Source organism: Bubalus bubalis, chromosome 5, assembly GCF_019923935.1.
Source record: "Bubalus bubalis isolate 160015118507 breed Murrah chromosome 5, NDDB_SH_1, whole genome shotgun sequence".
Taxonomy (NCBI): domain Eukaryota; kingdom Metazoa; phylum Chordata; class Mammalia; order Artiodactyla; family Bovidae; genus Bubalus; species Bubalus bubalis.
In genome coordinates this window covers 92,153,115-92,166,962 of record NC_059161.1, presented here as the reverse complement: position 1 = coordinate 92,166,962, position 13,848 = coordinate 92,153,115, and the positions used below count along the sequence as shown (strand labels likewise).

General features: G+C 39.3%; 1 protein-coding gene across 32 annotated transcripts in view; it reads right to left on the bottom strand.

Moving 5' to 3' along the window:
- Positions 1-13,848, bottom strand: part of DLG2 (discs large MAGUK scaffold protein 2) — a 2,352,634-nt gene that overhangs the window by 612,069 nt on the left and 1,726,717 nt on the right. The window contains exon 1 of one of the 32 annotated variants that reach the window (XM_045165956.1): positions 6,565-6,702. The exons of the other annotated variants lie outside the window; for them this stretch is intronic. The gene's annotated coding sequence lies outside the window, so the exon portion shown is untranslated. Of the gene's footprint in view, positions 1-6,564; positions 6,703-13,848 lie in introns of those variants that run through there. 32 annotated transcript variants of the gene reach the window in all.

Genomic DNA, 13,848 nt, shown 5'->3' with positions numbered 1-13,848 from the left:
AAGAATAAACCATAATTATTACAGTCCAGTGTCTATACTTTGACAGAACAGAGGAATTAATGGCATTAGCCAAAGGGGATAAGGTACAGATACTAAAAAATAAGGCTGTTTCTGCCTTTTCCTATGAGGAAGCAATATATTATATTAGAAATCAGAATACTCTTGTGGAAAATGGAACAAAGAGGTCAAATGTCTTTCTTATGCTATAGTGACTGATTACAAAAGCAATATACATTCATGGAAGAAAATGAAAACAACAGATGAAAATAAAAATTATCCATAATCTCCCTATATGGATATATATCTTTGAATGATTGTGACCATATTACACACACTGTTTTGGAATGTGCTTTTCAACTTCAAGCGACCATTTGCCTCAATCATGTATATATTTCAACAAGATGAGTTTTGTTTCCTATAAATCACTGTGCCTGAACATAATTATTTAACTAATCTCTAAAGCACATTTAGTTTATTTCAAATGGTGTTTCAATAAACTGTTTTCTATATTTGTGCACCACTCTGATGATGTCTTCAGGATAAATCATACAAATGAACACTGGACCAAATTAAATGACTATGATAAAGCCTCTGGCGCATGCTTAGCCACTTAGTCATGTCTGACTCTTTGTGACCCCGTAGACTGTAGCCCACCAGACTCCTTTGTCCATGGAGATTCTCCAGGCAAGAATACTGGAGTGGGTTGCCATGTCCTCCTCCAGGGGATCTTCCCAACTCAGGGATCGAACCCGGGTCTCTTGCATTACAGGTGGATACTTTACTGTCTGAGCCACCAGGGAATCCCAAGGCCTCTGGTACCTATTTCCAAAGTGCCCTATGGAAACATGAGCCAGTTTCCTCTTATACTGCAGATATATCAGAGCCCTGTCTTCCCACAGCTTCACCAGGCTTGGCTTTTCTCACTTTAAAAATTGTTCCCATCAAAATGTCATTTAACATGAGTCTGTTTTCTAAGGAAAGAGTGCTAATGTTGGAACATAGAGCTTTTCAAATGAACAGGTTCAAGAGTACCTTGCTGCAGTCGGCTTTAACAGCCACTTCTCTCTGTTGGAGAGAAAAGCCTGTGATACCAGTGCAATTATTCCTTCATGGCGGTGGCTTACAGTGGGTCTCTGAGGCACCTTCTCTTAAATGGTTTTCAAATACTGAGGCAATATTTTAAATACCTAGGTTATCCTTACTTGACTCCTATTTTTCTTTATATGTAGCAATTCTTTAGTTGGTTTCTGCTGAAATGATGTGGAATTCAAATCAATGTAATATAAATGTAAATAAAATAGCTTGGATTCCCACATATTCTCTGTAGTATCTAATCAACACTTCAGTCATTTAACACCTTGTAGCATTGCTTTTTATTTTTGCTTCATGTTGTTGCATAAATTCCATGTGCCACTTAATCCTTGATGGTGCAGCCAGGTCAGGGACCCTGGAACAGAATGGAACGTGAGCTCTCCATTAAGTTGTAAATGTCTCTACTGTTCTCTTCTAGAGAAGTAACATTCTCTTAACTCTTTTGTACTTGTTCATTCATTGATCAAACGTTTGTTACATACCTATTACGTGTCAGTCACTGTTCTACATATTAGAGATATAGTGATAAAACAATAAGAATGATAATCCTAATTACAGCAGACACTTACAAAGCCTTATTTCATGTCAGGCATTGTTCGAAATCATTTTATATATATTAACACGTCAAATCTCTCAATAGCCTATGGACTAGCCATATAATTACTTTCATTTTACAGATGAGAAAAGCATGTCTCCAAGTGGTTAAAAAAACTTGCCCAAAGTCATTTACCTAATCGTAGTAGAGGCAGAAATCAAAGCCAGATGATTTGGTTCCAGAAACTCTTAACCACTCATTCCTATTGCTTCTTTCAGATGGACACAGTCCCCGCTCCCATGTGAATGAGACTCGCATTCTACTAAATTTCACATTTCATAGCTGTTTATGAAATGAATGGATAGAAAACTAGACCCATGCATAGTGGGATTGTTGCGGGACTACAGGCATGGTAAACACAGTTGATGATGGCAGCTTTTAGACAAATAGCAAAAATGATAGTAATACTAATAAGAGCTAACATTTATTTAGCACCTGTATGTCATATATCTTGGAAATACTATGTGTATATTTTGACGTAAGTTACATAATTTATCCTGGTTATAGCTCCATGGGGCTTCCCTGCTGGTTCAGACAGTAAAGAATCTGCCTGCAATGCAGGATACCTGGGTTCGATCCCTGGGTCTGGAAGATACACTGGAGAAGGGAATGGCTACCCACTCCAGTATAGCTCCATGAGGTAGACATTAATAATTAGACCTACTCTGGGAAAAACTAATATCTGAAGAGATTAACACAGCAACAGAGAGGTCACACAGCCCCCAAGTGGCAAAGTTATCAGTTGGATTACAGTCCTGCTGGAAAGACGAAAACAAGACAGCCCTTGAGTGTTGGTTCCTAGGACTTACATTATCTATTCTTTCTTCCTTTAGGAGAACAGAGTCTCTTTCTAAGTTTGCATATGGAAGCGATGTGAATGCCTAAGTGTTATAAAAGCCTGAGCAATCATTATCCTTCTTGCTGAATCCAGTGATGACAACATATTGCATCAGCCAAATACACTGACAAAGTCAAAAATAAATAAAATGGAAAGTTGCTTGATATATCTGTTTCTCCAAAACCTTTTTATATGTTTGACCAATCACTTTTTTTTAAGGACTACCACTTATACCTAGATAATGAATATTTACAAATAATGCTCATATATAATGGTTTAAAATGTATAGAACTGTCTTGTCTTAAAAGATGGTTGCCTAAGGTAGCTCTGAATACTGTGACCATGCACCCTAGAAATATCTATATTGAAAAAAGAGAAGAGGGGAAGAATTTATTGCCATAAACAGAGAGGAGCCAATGGATAAAGACCCTAAAGGCCAGAAACCAACTGGATTAGATTACAAGTGGCACAAAAGCTCTGTTTCTGACAGGTGCTCACTGTCTCTCTCCCCAGGATATAGAAAGCATACAGCTCATTAGATTATCAGTGAAAAAGAGATGTGGCCAGCACTTATTAAATTGCACTTCCTCCATCTTGATGTTGAGCCTTGGAACAAGCTAGAAAATGTTATCTTTAAGTGTGTTTTCTGAGAATGACTCCCTTAACAGACTCTCAGACCACCAGGAAAAAATCTTTAGAGCAGAAAACAGAAGCGGAGGAGAGGTTGGAAGTGAGGAGTGAGGAGAGAGAGGATATTGGGGGACATACTGGTAATTTAAAATAGTAGTAGTTCAGTCAGCGGAGAAGGCAATGGCACCCCACTCCAGTACTCTTGCCTGGAAAATTCCATGGACGGAGGAGCCTGGTAGGCTGCAGTCCATGGGATCACTGAGAGTCGGACACGACTGAGTGACTTCACTTTCACTTTTCACTTTCATGCATTGGAGAAGGAAACGGTAACCCACTCCAGTGTTCTTGCCTGGAGAATCCCAGGGACAGCGGAGCCTGGTGGGCTGCCGCCTATGGGGTCACACAGAGTCGGGCACGACTGACGCGACTTAGCAGCAGCAGCAGCAGTTCAGTCAGACTCTCTTTGGTGACTGTGAAGTGTTGGAAAATCTACACTGATTTCCGTCATGGAAGACGGTATGATACTTGCAAAATAATGTAGTGGTTAAGAGCACACGCTTTTGAGTCACACAAACCAGGACTTGTTGTGGTCCTGACACTACCTAACTGACTTTGAAAAACTTGTTTAACCTACTTAGCCTCAGTTTTGACATCTGTAAAATAGGTATGAGAAGAATCACTGCCTCAAATGGGTTACTGATTTAAATATACTGACCCACGTAAAGTGGCAGGCTCATTAAAGTGCTCATTATTGTTAGCTCCTGTACATTGTCATCATCCGTTTCTCTCCTCAGGAAACAGGAATTCTTGGTGAAAATTTTCGCTGAGCATTTTCCTGTAAACATCTGCGAACTGATGAGTTTAATTAGAGTACTGTTGATGAGGCTTCTGTGCGGTCTTTTAAAAAATTCAGAATAGTACAGGATCTGGACCCAAAAAATGCTCTTTTGTGCTGAAGTCTTCAAAATGTTTTTCACGAAAGTGGGTTTATTTGGGTTAATTATATGTGTGCATTATCCTCTGAACTCTCAAGATAAAGGGCCTACAGCTGGAGCTGATTGTACACAGAGAGAAGGGACATTTTACTGATTGGCTGGGTACTCTTGTCATTGTTTTTCATTGTTTTTTTTCCTTTTCTTTTTCCTTTTTTTTTGCATCAAGTATCTGCCTATCATGGTGAACACTGAGCAACTGGCCTGGTTTCAGAAAAAAAAAGTCATGTGCATTTGAATGAAGTGTTTCTGTGGGGTGTGCAACATAGAAGGAACTCGTGTACAGCCTGGCCATGTATTTCAATAGGACAGAGGACCAAGGCCAAGACAGAGAGATTGGAGGTGAGATGACTCACTCTCTCAAATGGAAGCAGGAGCATGATGCTGACAAAGGAGGCTGAAGAAAGAGGTGCCTGGAGACTTGTAAGAAAGGAAGACGGCAAGTGTTGTGGGAATTCAAATAAGTGTTAGCAAATACACATGCGATGGTACAAAGGTGGGAGGTGTAGGGGCATGAGAAGGTATGATAGGAGAAATGAGCTATGTACAGATGGTGAGACACTGACCTTTCCATAGTCATTCAGGAATAGCAACGTGGTGAGACAAACTGGGAGTATTAGCGACATAAAAGTTGCACTAAGACACACAACAAGGAAATGTGACACTCTAGAAACACTGTAAAAAAAAAAAAAACCTTACAAATTTCAGGCTCAGCTGGTAAAGAATCTGCCTGCAGTGCGGGACACCTGGGTTCAGTCCCTGGGTTGGGAAGATCCCCTGAAGAAGGGAATGGCAACCCACCCCAGTATTCTGGCCTGGAGAATTTCGGCCTAGGTTGCAAAGAGTCAGACAGGACTGAGTGACTTTCGCTTTTTGGGGGCTTCCCTGATAGCTCAGTTGGTAATGAATCTGTCTGCAATGCGGGAGACCTGGGTTCGATCCCTGGGTTGGGAAGATCCCCAGGAGAAGGAAAAGGCTACCCACTCCAGTATTCTGGCCTGGAGAATTCCATGGACTGTATAGTCCATGGGGTTGCAAAGAGTCAAACATGACTGAGTGATGGAAAGGGAAAAAAAATACCAAAATATTCCACGGAAGACAGAGAGAATTAGTGACGTTCACTTTTCTCTAAGGATGGATGGTTCATTATTAAAATGAACAAGAACTGAAACCTTAAATAAGGGAGAATAGAAATTAAGTGCAGTAGCCTCTTTATGAAACACATATAATATGATCTGATGAGTAACAGAAAATTGGAATGGGAAAGAAGGAAGTTGATTTATCATGCCCAGTGACTAGTTAGATTTATGAGAAATAATAGCCACATTTAAAACCTAGGTGTTTTTAAAAATGAAGGCAACCTGGTATAATGAGAGTAATTTTGAATGTAGACTCTGATCTGCTATCAGTTTCTAGTTTTATGAATTTTGTAGTTAATATATTTACTGAGTATTAATTTTCTTCTAGTCATATACAGATGTGAGAGTTGGACCATAAAGAGAACTGAGTGCCAAAGAATTGATGCTTTTGAATTGTGGTGCTGGAAAAGACTCCTAAGAGTCCTTTGGACAGCAAGGAGATCAAACTAGTCAATCCTAAAGGAACTCAACCATGAATATTCACTGTAAGGACTGATGCTGAAGCCGAAGCTCCAATACTCTGGCCACCTGATGCGAAAAACTGACTTATTGGAAAAGACTCTGATGCTGGTAAAGATTGAAGGCAAAAGGAGAAGAGGGTGGCAGAGGATCAGATGTTTAGATAGCATCACTGACTCAATGGCCATGAATCTGAGCAAACTCCAGGAGATGGTGAAGGACAGAGAAGCCTGGCATGCTGCAATCCATGGGGTTGCAAAGAGTTGGACGTGACTCAGGACTGAACAACAACATGTTTACTAAATATTAATTTTCTTCTGTGTAAAACAGGGTAATACTGATTGATTTACTTTGTTTTTGAGAATTAAATAATACCATGAACCTGAAAAGACACTATAATATAAAGCAGCATATGAATAACAATCAAACTTCATAATCAGACATGGTACTTCTGTTGATCCTAATGTTGGAAACAGTTTTTCCTGTTCAAGGTTCTTTCTATGAAAACGATCTTATAAAACACTGACTCCTGCAGTGCCTCTATCCATCTTGAAGACTGACCTTCTCAAGGGCAAAGATTAGATTGTTTTCATCTTTGTATTTCCTCAGCTGATATACTGTAAATAGAGCTAGTTAATAAACATTGAAATATCCACTAAATAAGTTTGAAAAAATAATGTGGCATATAAAAGGAAAAGTAATAAAAATGTCCTATTTTAAGGAAGAATGAGGCATTTGTGCTGTGCTTCTATTTTACATTTGTGGGCTGACTGAGAGAGGAGAGGATGAAGAATGAAGGTCATTTCATTGGACACTCACTGTGCGTCAGGCACGGGACGTAACAATGAAAGACTGGGACAAAGCATGAGTGCTGGGTCACATCGGCTTATGAGGGACATAATCAAAGCTTCAACAGTGTGCATTTCTTCCTCCTTCATTAATCATTGATGCATTTCTTCACCTTTCACTCCATAGACACAGAGAGAGCAAGTGCCAGTGATGTTTTGATTGACTCCAGCTTTCTCTGTGGCAGCGGTCAGCAAATGAACAGCATGATAGGGACTCCAGGGCAATCCGCTGGGTGCAGGAAGAAATATTAACATTTTTATTAATGTTTATCACATTGATCTTAACCTATTTTTTTGTGCATGTCCAGTAGCTAAGTCATGTCTGACTCTTGCGACCCCAAGGACTGCAGCTCACCAGGCTCCTCTGTCCACAGGATTTTTCAAACAATACTGAAATGGGGTGCCATTTCCTACTTCATTTTCTTTTGTGTGTGTATGGTTTAAAATGTGCATAATATGTTACCATAACAACATATGAATGCATTTAGAGTACAGAAATATACATCTACTAGAGGGAACTTTTTGTGTTTTACTGTGGGGTGTGTTAAAAGAATTTTAAAACTACTCCTCTGTAGTAGCTACCAATATATGATGACTAGAGCAAGTTTTATTAACAGGGTTATTAAACTGAATATAAGCGAAAGAAATAATATAATGGAAGGCTTTACTCCTTTATATAAAAGCTCTTTATGTTAAACCCTTTAACCCTTAAATAAAATATTTCATTGTATTTGCATTATGTTGTAATTTTAATGCACTTGAGAGAAATTAAAAGGGAGTCCAAGAAATAATGCTTCACTGGTGGCTCAGTGGTAAAGAATCTGCCTGCTCATGCAGGAAACCATGAGTTCGATCCCTGGGTTGGGAATATCCCCTGGAGAAGAAGGAAATGGCAACCCACTCCAGGATACTTGCCTGAGAAATCCCATGGACAGAGGAACCTGGTGGGCTACAATCCACGAGATCACAAAAGAGCTGGACACGGCTTAATGACTTAACAACGACAACAACAACCGGGAAATAATTATCCAGCTTTTTTTTTTCTTAGTGTTTCAGAATGTAATCTAACTATAGGAGACAGATTCTGAAGGGTGAACTATTTCTAAATGTCTTTCAACCCATTACTGGAAATTGCTAAATGATGCTAAACCAGCTAGATAGAATGAGTATTAGTTATCTCGGAAATCATCCTCAGGAGAAGCAGTTGAGCAGCAGGGCTGCCTAGGATGGGATTAAGTTAAGGCGGGACTGTGGTTCTTAACCTGGCTGCACATTAACAGACTCATTTAGAAAACTTAAAATATATATAAATGAGGCCTGGCTCCTACCCCCAGAGATTTCTGGTTTGATTATTCAGAGTTGACTGAGGCCTGGGCATGCATAGCATTCAAGAGCTTACCATGAGATTCAAACACATAAGCAAGATTGAGAACCAGAGGGGCTGAGTAAACTGCTGAAAGGACTGTGGTTTTAGAAAATTGCTATCTGGGTTTGAATCTAATCTCGCAATTTATTCGTTATATAATATTGAAAATCTGTTTGCATCTTTTTTTTTTTTTAAATCCATTGTCTTTATTTATTTATTTTTGGCTGCACTGGGTCTTCATTGTCTCTAGTTGTCTCAGCACACAGGTCTAGTTGCTCCATGGCATGTGGGCTCTTAGTTCCCTGACCAGGGTTGAACCCTCATCCCCTGCCTTAGAAGATGGAGTCTTAACCACTGGACCACCAGGGAAGTCCCAAATCCACATTATTGTGAGAAATTTCGGTTATTTCCAGGTTTGGGTTCTCTTAAGCAAAGTTGCAGTAATCACTTTAATGCACTTAATTTTTTTTCTTCAGATCATTTCACGTGTGGCTTTTGTACCTACCTCTATGTTACTTTTCAAAACATTGTCCCACATTTCTCTCTCTTTTTTTTTTAATTTTATTTTCTTTTTAAACTTTAGCCAAACATCGAAATGAATCCGCCACAGGTATACCCGTGCTCCCCATCCTGAATGTTTGCATCTTTGAGGTCCAACTTTCTCTTCCGGAAAGTAAGAAGAGCAGCAATGACTGCCCTATCCATCTCTCAAGTGTTGGAGTCAGGAGGTGCCGGGGGTGAAAGATCTTTTTTAAAGAGGAAGAGCTCTGTGCAGAGGCAGTTACAGCTTCAGTTCTTATCTAAGGTTGGTCTAAACCAAGTGCTTTAAAGTCCTTTTCATTATTCAGATAATGTCTACATATCTGCATGGTCTTCAAGATGATTTTCTTATTGATATTTGAGTGAAACACAGTGATACTGGGTCCTCACAATTAATACTCATTCTGAATATTAAACTGTTTCTACTCATCCTCCCTAAATCTATTTATGTTCTCACCATACGATGCAGATTTTGGAATAAAAATAAGAGATGCTCACACATAGCACATACCAGAGTGACTCCACTAAAAAGTAGGTGTCTCATAAGTGTTCCTTAAAAAAAAAAAAAAGGGTTTCATAATAGAATATATTTGAAAGCTATGGTACTAATCAAAGTTAAATTAGTTCCTTGACTGGAAGACTTCACAGACTCCTAAACATGCTAAAGTTTGCTGAGACTCTACAAGAGAGGTGAGATACCAGTTGACTTATTTGACTATAGATCCTTTGTTTTTTATGTTTTTCTTAAATTTTACTTATTTACTTATGGCTGGGCTGGGTCTTCACCAATGCACGCGGGCTTTGTCTAGCTGCGGCAAATAGCAGCTACTCTCCAGCAGTGGCCCAAGGGCTTCTCAGGGCAGTGGATTCTTTTGTTGGGAGTACAGGCTCTAGGGCAACGGGCTTCATCACAGCTATGGGCCCGTGTGTCCCGGAACTCATGCTTAGGAGCCTGGTGGCACGTGGAATCCTCCCAGACCAGGGTTCAAACTTGTGTCTCCTGCATTGGCAGGCAGATTCTTAACCACTGCACCACCAGGGAAGTCCTGTAGATTCTTTTCATGTGACACAGGCATGAAACTGGTATTTTAAAACATACTGGGGTAACACTGATCTAAGGCAACCAAAGATGGATGTGACTTGCCCAAGATCAGTTAGGTAGAGTTAATGCTGGCTGCCAGGGGCTTCAATCTAGTGATCTTATCTTTGAGTCCATTGCTTTTCCTTATTATTTCAATGCCTCATTTACCTTTCCTCTTGTCTACCAGCTTCCCTTCAAGCAAATGAAACAGACCTTCTTTCTGTAAAAGATCTCTTACTGACAGTTTTTTCTTCAAATGTCAAGCAAATCTTACAGAAAAAAGAGACTAATATAAATTTCAAATCACAATGTGACAAGGGGCTTTACTGATTAACAGTTGCTGTAGAGAAGACAATTAGATGACCCGAGTGTGTGTGTGTTGTGTGTGCTAAGTCTCTTCAGTTGTGGAGAACGGGCAAGGCGTAACTTTTCAAACAAACATGGAGGAGGAATTAGCATTCATCATTGAGTTTCCAAGGGAGGAAGACTGAATAAATGGAGAGATGTATCGGGAAACACATTTTGATTTTAAGTAAAATGACGGTTAGTATCTAATAGATAGCTCTGAGAACGCATTCAGTTCTCCGTCCTTAGAGAGTTCTAGCAGAGGTGAGGCACTCCTTCCCAGGATTGTGTTTCTGTGGTATTCTGATGCATCAGATGAGAGTTGGAAGAAGACAACATATAAGACAGAAACCTTTCAGTTCTGAGATACAAGAAATACTTAGGGGAAAAAGTACCCAATTTGCAGTTGAAGAATTGAAAGGTTTATTACTAATGATCCCCCCACTACCACCAAAAGATCCCTCTTACAGCAAGGTAGATGCTGGAAAACTTCCTGAATTAGGGTGATCTAGCCACAGAAGTCTAAAGAAGTTAATGGAGTTTCACTTTAGGTCATTTTACTTACAGAACTATGAATGAATTTTTCCTAAGAAGCGCGAGAAGGGAGTGGCACAAATTGTTTTAGAAAAAAAAACAATATCTATTTAGAGAAAAACAGTGTGGTACAGCTGGTAAATCACAAAATCTAAATTATTCACACTTCCTTTGGGGAAGATTAGGAGAGGAGAAAGAGAAGGAAGATATAAATGCAGTATTGTAAAGCGAAGAAGAGGTGGATACGAGTGACATAAGAAGAGAATTAATAAATTGGTTGAAGCAAGATAATTTGTCTTTTGGGGAGGTTTCTGTTATTATTATTTTTTTTTCCTGTATGCTCTCTCTCATGGTCATTTTTCTTTCAGAATTTTATAAAATGAATCATTTTCTTTTATTTCCAGATTCAGCTTGGCAGTTGCCTTGGAACTACTAATTAGGTTTTACTTATGTAAGAGGAGAGAGACCTATTATTGTTGAAGGTTCATTTTTTTTTAAAAAAACTATGCTTTAACATTCAAAACAGTTAAGGATTATGTCACAGTTCTTTTGGAAATCATTGTATCTACACTGAATCTCCAGAAAATGATAATGGGAAAATAGCTTGGTGCCTAGAAAATCCTTTGACAGAATTATCTAGACTTTGTGGGTTTTTTTTTTATTGTTTTTAATAATTTGAATATAAAGCTAAAAATTTAAACAGAACTTCAAGATATCAGCACACTTCTAGCATGACATTGTAATAGCAGCAGTTGAAGAAATACAAGAAGAGGTCCAGAAGAGTTATCTACATCCAAATTCTTATAGAAAAATGAGCCAAAGGTCAAATCAATCACTAACTATGACACATTGTGGGAGGGAATGGCAAACCGCTCCAGTGTTTTTGCTGCGAGAACGCCATGAACAGTATGAAAAGGCAAAAAGATATGATACCAGAAAATGAGCCCCCCTGGTCAGAAGGTATCCAATATGCTCCTCGGGAAAAGCAGAGGTCAATTACTAATAGCTCCACAAAGAATGAAGGGGCTGGGTCAAAGAGGAAATGACACTCAGTTGTGGATGTGTCTGGTGGTGAAAGTCAAGTCCAATGCTGTAAAGAACAGTATTGCATAGGAACCTGGAATGTTAGGTCCATGAATCAAGGTAAACTGGAAGTGGTCAAGCAGGAGGTGGCAAGAGTGAACTTTGCCATTTTAGGAATCAGTGAACTAAAATGGACAGGAAGGGAGGAATTTAATCCAGATGGCTATTATATCTGCTACTATGGGCAAGAATATTTTAGATGAAATGGAGTAGCCCTCAAAGTCAATAAGAGTCTAAAATACAGTACTTGGGTGCAATCTTAAAAATGACAGAATGATCTTGGTTCATTTCCAAAGCAAAGTATTCAACATCACAGATCCAAGACTATGTCCCAACCCCTGATGCCAAAGAAACTGAAGTTAAATGGTTCTATGAAGACCTACAAGACCTTCTAGAACTAACACCAAAAAAAGATGTCCTTTTCATCATAGGGGATTGGAATTCAAAAGTAGGAAGTTAAGAGATACCTGGAGTAACAGGTAAGTTTGGCCTTGGTGTACAAAATGAAGCAGGGCAAAGCTAATAGAGTTTTCTCAAGAGAACACACCAGTCATAGCAAACATCCTCTTACAACAACATGAGAAGACTCTACACATGAACACCACCAGATGGTCAATACCAAAATCAGGTTGATTATATTCTTTGCAGCCAAAGAGGGAGAAGCTCTATACAGTCAGCAAAAACAAGACCGGGAGTTGATTGTGGCTCAGATCATGAACTCCTTATTGCAAAATTCAGACTTAAATTGAAGACAGTAGGGGACACCACCAGGCCATTCAGGTATGACCTAAATTAAATCCCTTATGATTATACAGTGGAAGTGAGAAATAGATTCAAGAGATTAGATCTGATAGACAGAGTGCCTGAAGAGCTATGGTCAGAGGTTCATGTCAGGAGGCATTGATCAAGACCATCCCCAAGAAAAAGAAATGCAAAAAGGCAAAATGGTTGTCTGAGGAGGGCTTACAAATAGCTGAGAAAAGAAGACAAGTAAAAAACAAAGGATAAAGGGAAAGATGTACCCAACTGAATGCAGAGTTCTAGAGAAGAGCAAGGAGAAGTAAGAAGGGCTTCTTAAATGAATGATTCAAAGAAGCAGAAGAAAGCAATAGAATGGGAAAGAATAGAGGTCTTTTAAAGAAAATTTGAGAGATCAAGGGAACATTTCATGCAAAGATATGCATGATAAAGGATAGAAATGGTATGGACCTAACAGAAGCAGAAGAGATTAAGAAGAGGTGGCAAGAAAACACAGAGAACTATACAAAAAAGTTCTTAATGATCCAGATAACCATAATGGTGTGGTCACTCACTCAGAGCCAGACATCTTGGCATGCAAAGTCAAGTGGGCCATAGGAAGCATTACTATGAACAAAGCTAGTGGATGTGATAGAATTCCAGCTGAGCTATTTCAAATCCTAAAACAGGATGCTGTTACAGTGCTGCACTCAATATATCAGCAAATTTGGAAAACAGCAGTGGCCACACGACTGGAAAAGTCAGTTTTCATTCCAATCCCAAAGAAGGGCAATGCCGATGAATGTTCAAACCACCACACAATTGCACTCATTTCACATGCTAGCAAAGTAAGGTTCAGAGTCCTTCAAGCCAGGCTTCAACAGTACATGAACTGAGAACTTCCAGAAGTACAAGATAGGTTTAGAAAAGGCAGAGGAACCAGAGATCAAACTGCCAACATTCATTGGATCATAAAGAAAGAAAAGGAATTCCAGAAAAGCATCTTCTTTTGCTCCATTGACTATGCTAAAGCCTTTGGGTGGATCACAACAAGCTGGAAAATTCTTAAAGACATGGGAATATAAGACCATGCAGGTTAAGAAGCAACAGTTAGAACTGGACATGGAACAATGGACTGGTTCCAAATTGGGAAAGGAGTACGACAAGGCTGAACATGTGAAATGCCAGGCTGGATGAATCACAAGCTGGAATCAAGATTTCTGGGATAAATATCAATAACTTTAGATATGCAGATGATATCACTCTAATGGGAGAAAGTGAAGAGGAACTAAAGAGCCTCTTGATGAGGGTGAAAAAGGAGAGTGAAAAATCTGGCTTAAAACTCAATATTCAAAAACTAAGATCATGGCATCCGGTCCCAGCACTTCATGGCAAATAGAAGGGGAAAAAGTGGAAGCAGTGACAGGTTTTACTTTGGGGTCTCCAAAATCACTGCCGACAGTGACTGCAGCCATGAAATTAAAGACACTTGCTCCTTGGAAAGAAAGCTATGACAAACCTAGAAAGTAGATTAAAAAGCAGAGACATCACTGTGCCAACAAAGCCCA